The following is a 6,544-nucleotide window of genomic DNA, read 5'->3' on the forward strand; positions in this document are numbered from 1 at the left end:
CTATATAGTGTGTTGCATTTATGAAATCAATGAACTGCTACAGAGAAAACTAATTTTTATTACTGCATGCAACAAAAACATTTTGAACTCCAAAAAAAAAAAAAAAAAAGATTGGTCAAAAACCTCAATAAATTGCATGCCGGCAGGTTTCTCACATTGGCAGTTGTGATGCATATTTTGAGCAACAGGGAGCCGCAGCAGAGGGATGAAAGAACCACATGTGACTCCAGAGCCGCGAGTTGCAGACCCCTGGCCTAGGCCAGCATTGACATAAACACTTTTCCAGGGAATTAGCCAGGTATACTAGTTATTCATTCAGGAGAGAGCTGGGTTGTTTTCTAAATTTCGAGTCATGCTAAATCGAGGAGAAGTGTTTTATTAACAGTGTATGATTATATTTGAATAAATATTTATTAGAATGCAGAGAGTAAGTAGAACTGATTTAAGGGTAGCTGAGGGTAAATTTGGTTCTGCTTACATTACAGATCATCCTTCTCCAAACTGGTACCTTCTGGTTGCATTCGGTCACAAGTTATGATAGTCATACCTACTAAGAAAGAGGGAAGGTGCATTAGACAGTAATAGATTTGGGAAGATTATTGTAAAATATCAGTCTAATAAGTGGCAGCTTTCTATTAGGCTCAGAAAAGTAAATATACAAAATAGGAGTTGGGAAGGTAATGGCTATTTGAAAAATAAAGCATTAAAAAAAATCTTGACAGATGGGACGACTGCTCTAATAACATGGATAGTAGTCCACAACTCATTTATGCAGATCTGCACATTTCTAGAGAGTAGCACTTGACACTATAGCATGTAGTTGCAGTCCCTTTTTTCAAAATATCCAAATACTGTAAAAATCAGTAAGTACCGAGAACGTCGTTCAAAAAGAAAGTCATCCCACTGGAGTTTTTTGTTAATGATTTTGGAAGACATAATTTTGGAGAGAACTTAATAAAATGGGTAAGATCATTTTACATTTCCCAAAAAACCACAAATGATTGTTAATGGAACTCGTTAAAAAATCCTGCGAGATTTTTTTTTTTTAAAAAAGGAACAATACAGGGATACCTTCTGTCTCAGCCATTGTTTATTTTGGTTCTTGAAATACAGAATAGAGATATAAAACAAAGAGGAGAAATTGTGGGAGTAAAGTTTTTTTTTTAAAAAAAATTGTAAATTAAGAGCTTTTGCAGATGACTTAGTGTTGGTTATGGAAGTTCCTTTAAAGAGAATTGAAATATTAATGGAAAATTGCAGTTTTCAAGATTAATCAACAGAACTAAAAAATGTTAACAAAAATATGAAAGTCGAAGATCAAACAGAACTGATGAATAAATGAGTTTTAAGATTGAGAATATAATAACATATCTGGGTATCACTGTTACAGATATGAACTGTATGTTATTGCAAAATAATAGCACTAAGACATGGAATGAAGCAGTGATGAAATCTAAAATTTGTTACTACCGATTCTGTGGGCGTGGCTTGGTGTGGTGGTGGTGGGGGTAATGTGACTGGGTGGCGTGGCCAACTTTTTTTTTTTTTTAACTTTAAAAACCATTTTTTCTACAACCTCTTCGGCCGAAGGGGTTGTAAAAAAAAAAATGCTTTTAAAAACCTCTGACGATCCCATCTGAGTTGCCTGATTGGCAGAAGCTTTTAAATTTTTTTCGGCCAAAGAGGTTGTAGAAAAAATGCTTTTAAATTTTTTTAAAAAACCTCTGATAATCACGCGGCTCAGCTGGGCATGGGGGGGGGCCAAGGATTTTTGCTACCAGTTCTCCGAACCACCTGCCTCCATCGCTACTAGATCAGGCGATCTGGTCTGAACCGAGAGCATTTCACCCCTGGAATGAAATTAGAAAGACATGTTAGGATGAGAAAAACAGATACTGCCATTGCTGGGGAGAATTTTTGTGATAAAAATGAATACCTTACCTAGAATTATGTGTTTCTTTCAGATAATTTCTGATGTACCATTGAAGCAGAAAGATATGTGTAAATTTGTGTGGTTCTGGAAAAACCATAAATTAAATATAAAATATTACATAGAAATTGTTGAGAACATATAAAAGTGCTTCAGATTTATGTTAGAAATGTGAATGACAAGAGGGGACAATTTATCATGTTTGATGACCATGTAAAAGAACTAGAAAATTCTGGGTTCAAAGACACAAATACTTCAAACTTTAAAATTCAGAGGATTTTAAAGATTAATATACAACTGAGACCAGGTTTTTTCCTTTGTGATTGATGAACAAACAGCTGGAAAAAAATTATGGAATTTGTTTTTGTACATGACAACAGCCTGGAGAAGTTGCAACTCACATCCTATCATTCAAACATCATCTGGTGAATTGGCCCTCTGGTAAATTGAAGATATTATAGCCTTGCTTTCTGTGGCCCTCAACTACATACATACATACAGTACATATATTAGAAGTGAGATTGATAGCTGCCAAAATATTGCCCATCCTGAAACAGATTATAGAATAGAATAGAATAGAATAGAATAGAATAGAATAGAATAGAATAGAATAGAATAGAATAGAATAGAATAGAATATTTTATTGGCCAAGTGTGATTGGACACACAAGGAATTTTTCTTGGTGCATATGCTCTGAGTGTACATAAAAGAAAAGATATGTTCATCAAGAATCATAAGATACAACACTTAATGATAGTCATAGGGTACAAATAAGCAATCAAATCATACTAGGAAACAATCAATATAAATCGTAAGGATACAAGCAACAAGGTTACAGTCATACAGTCATAAGTGGAAGGAGATGGGTGATGGGAACAATGAGAAGATTAATAGTAGTGCAGACTTAGTAAATAGTTTGACAGTGTTGAAGGAATTATTTGTTTAGCAGAGTGATGGAAAAAAACTGTTCTTGTGTCTAGTTGTTCTGGTGTGCAGTGCTCTATAGCATCGTTTTGAGGGTAGAAATTGAAACAGTTTATGTCCAGGATGCGAGGGGTCTGTAAATATTTTCACAGCCCTCCTTTTGACTCGTGCAGTATACAGGTCCTCAATGGAAGGCAGGTTGGTAGTAATTGTTTTTTCTGCAGTTCTAATTATCCTCTGAAATCTGTGTCTGTCTTGTTGGGTTGCAGAACCAAATCAGACAGTTATAGAGGTGCAGATGATAGACTCAATAATTCCTCTGTAGAACTGTATCAGCAGCTCTTTGGGCAGTTTGAGCTTTCTGAGTTGGCGCAGAAAGAACATTCTTTTTTGTGCTTTTTTGATAATGATTTTGATGTTAGGTGTCCATTTTAGATCTTGTGATATGGTAGAACCTAGAAATTTGAAGGTCTCTACTGTTGATACTGGGTTATCTAGTATTGTAAGAGCTGGAAGTATGGAAGTATGGAACTAATAAAGCATTAGTTCAATAATACACTGATAAAACAAATCAGAGGGCATTTGGTTACTGGTTCAACTCTTTGAAATGAATGAAGTTTATCCTAGAATCAGTGTATTTAGGATAAAAGCCAAAGTGTTCAAATTTATAGCTGCAATACATCTGGCTTCATTGTCTAAGAACTCTTTCCCTGTGGAATTGGATTTCATCATATTATATGCAAATAAATGGCATGCAACTTTTTGACGCAAGTACCATTTCCTAGAAAAAAACAGCTCTTCTGTAATGAATTGAGTCAACTTTGAGCAAGTCAGTTTAAGTAAACATTTATCAAGGATTTTTTTTTTAAATAAATGCCCTTATTTTCTTTTTCCCATTCATGACCATGTCAAATAGATTATATTCAGAGTTACCTTAAGAAACTTTATCAATCTTTTTGCCTTGCAAACCTTATGGACTAACATGTCAGTCAAAGGAGTAAATGGACATTTGCATGTCTGTCTACATAACAATATCATGCCAATGGGATTATACCAAGTGCTAAATAATTATTATTAGGAACTCCTTGACTAAACTCCATGCCATCTTATAGAATTATGGCTCCCAAGGGAGTTAGTTATTCATGGAAGAATGAATATAATTTTTTTTTACTGATTTATAGTTTGCCTTTTCTCCAAGAATTTAAGGTACCTTATCCAGGAAATTCGCTTCATTGTACACACCCAATAAATCTGATATAAGTTGATCTCAAAAAAAGCAATTAGCCTAAAGTTATCCAAGGAGCTTTCATGACTAGTTCTAATCCAACCCATTGACTGCTATATCACTGACTCTAAATCCTTGAAGTCTGAATGGCATGTACTGTATATGTCAGCTGAACATTATGGTACTATCAGAGGTGGTATTCAGCAGTTTTTGACCAGTTCTGGAGAACTGATAGCAGAAATTTTGAGTAGCTTGGAGAACTGGTAAATACCACCTCTGTCTGGCCCTGCCCCCAATCTATTCTCTGCCTCCCGAGTCCCAGCTGATCGGGAGGAAACGGGGATATTGCAGTAATCTTCCCCTGGAGTGGGGTGGGAATGGAGATTTTACAGTATCCTTCCCCTCCCACACCCACCAAGCAATGCCATGCCCACCAAGCCACACCCACAGAACCGGTAGTAAAAAAATTTGAATCCCACCACTGGGTACTATGTCTAAATCTCATCTGAAAAAAAGGGTAACTTCTGTTAGGATGAGTGGCTGAGGATGCTACTCAAATATTTAGTGTGCTTTATGTGCAACTCAGTTCTTAAGGCTTCATCTCCAGAATGTCTCTTATAAAGCTTTTATTGTAGTTTTGCCCTGTCTCATTTGCAGAATTTTACTGGAGGTCTAGATATTACTGCCTTTGTTTTCTTATCCTTTCACTGTTTATGATACCATATTTCTTTTAGTTTTGAATTTTTCAAGAAATCTGTTAGAATGAAAAACTGGAATAACTGCATAAGGATTGGTAGTTGAAATACTCAATAACCCAACTGCAGTGATCTATCTATGATCAAAATATTCAAGATAGCAAGTGTAACAGTGCAACTGAATCACATAAAAACAACTAGTTTCAATCGGTTGCAATATTTTGGTCCATATCTTTTGGTCCATATCCTGTGGATACTCCGGATGAGTAACTTAGTAGTAGGTTTGGAATGTGGCTAACTTTGCCTTGGCTCCAAAACCATGTACAGCTGGCTAGAAAAAAATAGCATTTCAGAAGAAAGCAATCAGATGACACTTCTATTCCGCTGCTTGGAAAACCTCATATTTGCATCTATGTTATCCAAACATTTTAATGTTTTTTCCCAAATGCCTAGAAATCTAATTCCCCCAATATTTCTCAACTGGATGAATAAATAAAAAAAAAGGTTGGAGAGAGAAAAAGTTGTAGCCCCAAGCATCTGGAAAATGGTGGGTTCAAAGAGACTAAGTTACAATGCCTGTTCTTTGGGAGTTACATTACAGCTGTACTTCCTGGAAATTTAAGTAAACCTGAAAAAATGCCATTGTAGAAAAGCAACTTAGTTTAACTAAAATAGAAGCAATCTATATCTGATTTCTGTACATTTTGTCTTCTATGTATACTTATACTTTATGTATTTATTGTAACTGATTTTTTTTTCTTTTTTTACAAAAGTAAAAACATACCCTCTCCTTTTCCATGAAATCATCTCACAACCGATGGTATATGGTATGTGACAATGTAAGACCACTGAAGAGAAAATATGTTGTAATGGCATTGGAATAAGAAATGAATAGTTTATTTTAAAAAAATATAGAGGCAGAAAAGAAAGCCTTGTTTTCACAAACTACATGAAAAAATAACATTACCTGTGATAGGTGATTATGGAGAATAGATGAGAATACTTAATTTTGTGTGCCAAACAAGCGTAATACACGTTGCAAACCTATTTATAAAATTAAATTTATCCTGAAGTAAATTAAAGTCTTATCTAGGACTTAAAGTCCTAGTTAAGATTTTTATGAGTCAGGAAACGTATTAGAAATAATTTACTATTTTTCTACAATACCTGTTCTCCTGTTCATTATTGGTAAAAAAACAACTGATTTTGCAACATACAATTCCTGATTAGAGAAAGTAACATTGTGAGAAATTCAGTTGCTAAATAAAATTATAACTACTTATGTTTTGTTTAATTAAAACACTTAAAACAGAGCGTTTGAAGGAGATAAATACCCAGATTAAGCCAGTTTTGATATTTAAATTTAAAAGCAACAAAAAATAATTTACTTTGGGATAAATTTAATTTTATAAATAGACTTACAACTTGTATTATGCTTGTTTGGCACACAAAATAAGTATTCTCCACTTCCAAATAATCTTTGTATTATTTCTTAGAGACAGTTCTTGCTCATGCCCGCAAGAACACAATATTTTCACTGAATATAAAGTTAGCAATATTCTACTTTTTGCAAATCCCATGAACTGTTTTTACGAGAAATTTCCCCAATGTGACATCATTGAGAATCATTAATACCAACAGCATCATTCCCAATCAGTATGTTTTGCTCCATCTTTGTGTCAGGTTTAACAGTTGCTGCTAATGTCCAACGAAAGGAAGCTAATTTTTTTAATAACAATCACCAGAACTTTAACTTTTTCTCATACTGAT

The sequence above is a fragment of the Pituophis catenifer genome, unplaced genomic scaffold, assembly GCF_029215685.1.
Source record: "Pituophis catenifer annectens isolate HBS135680 unplaced genomic scaffold, rPitCat1.0.hap2 SCAF_2, whole genome shotgun sequence".
NCBI lineage: Eukaryota > Metazoa > Chordata > Lepidosauria > Squamata > Colubridae > Pituophis > Pituophis catenifer.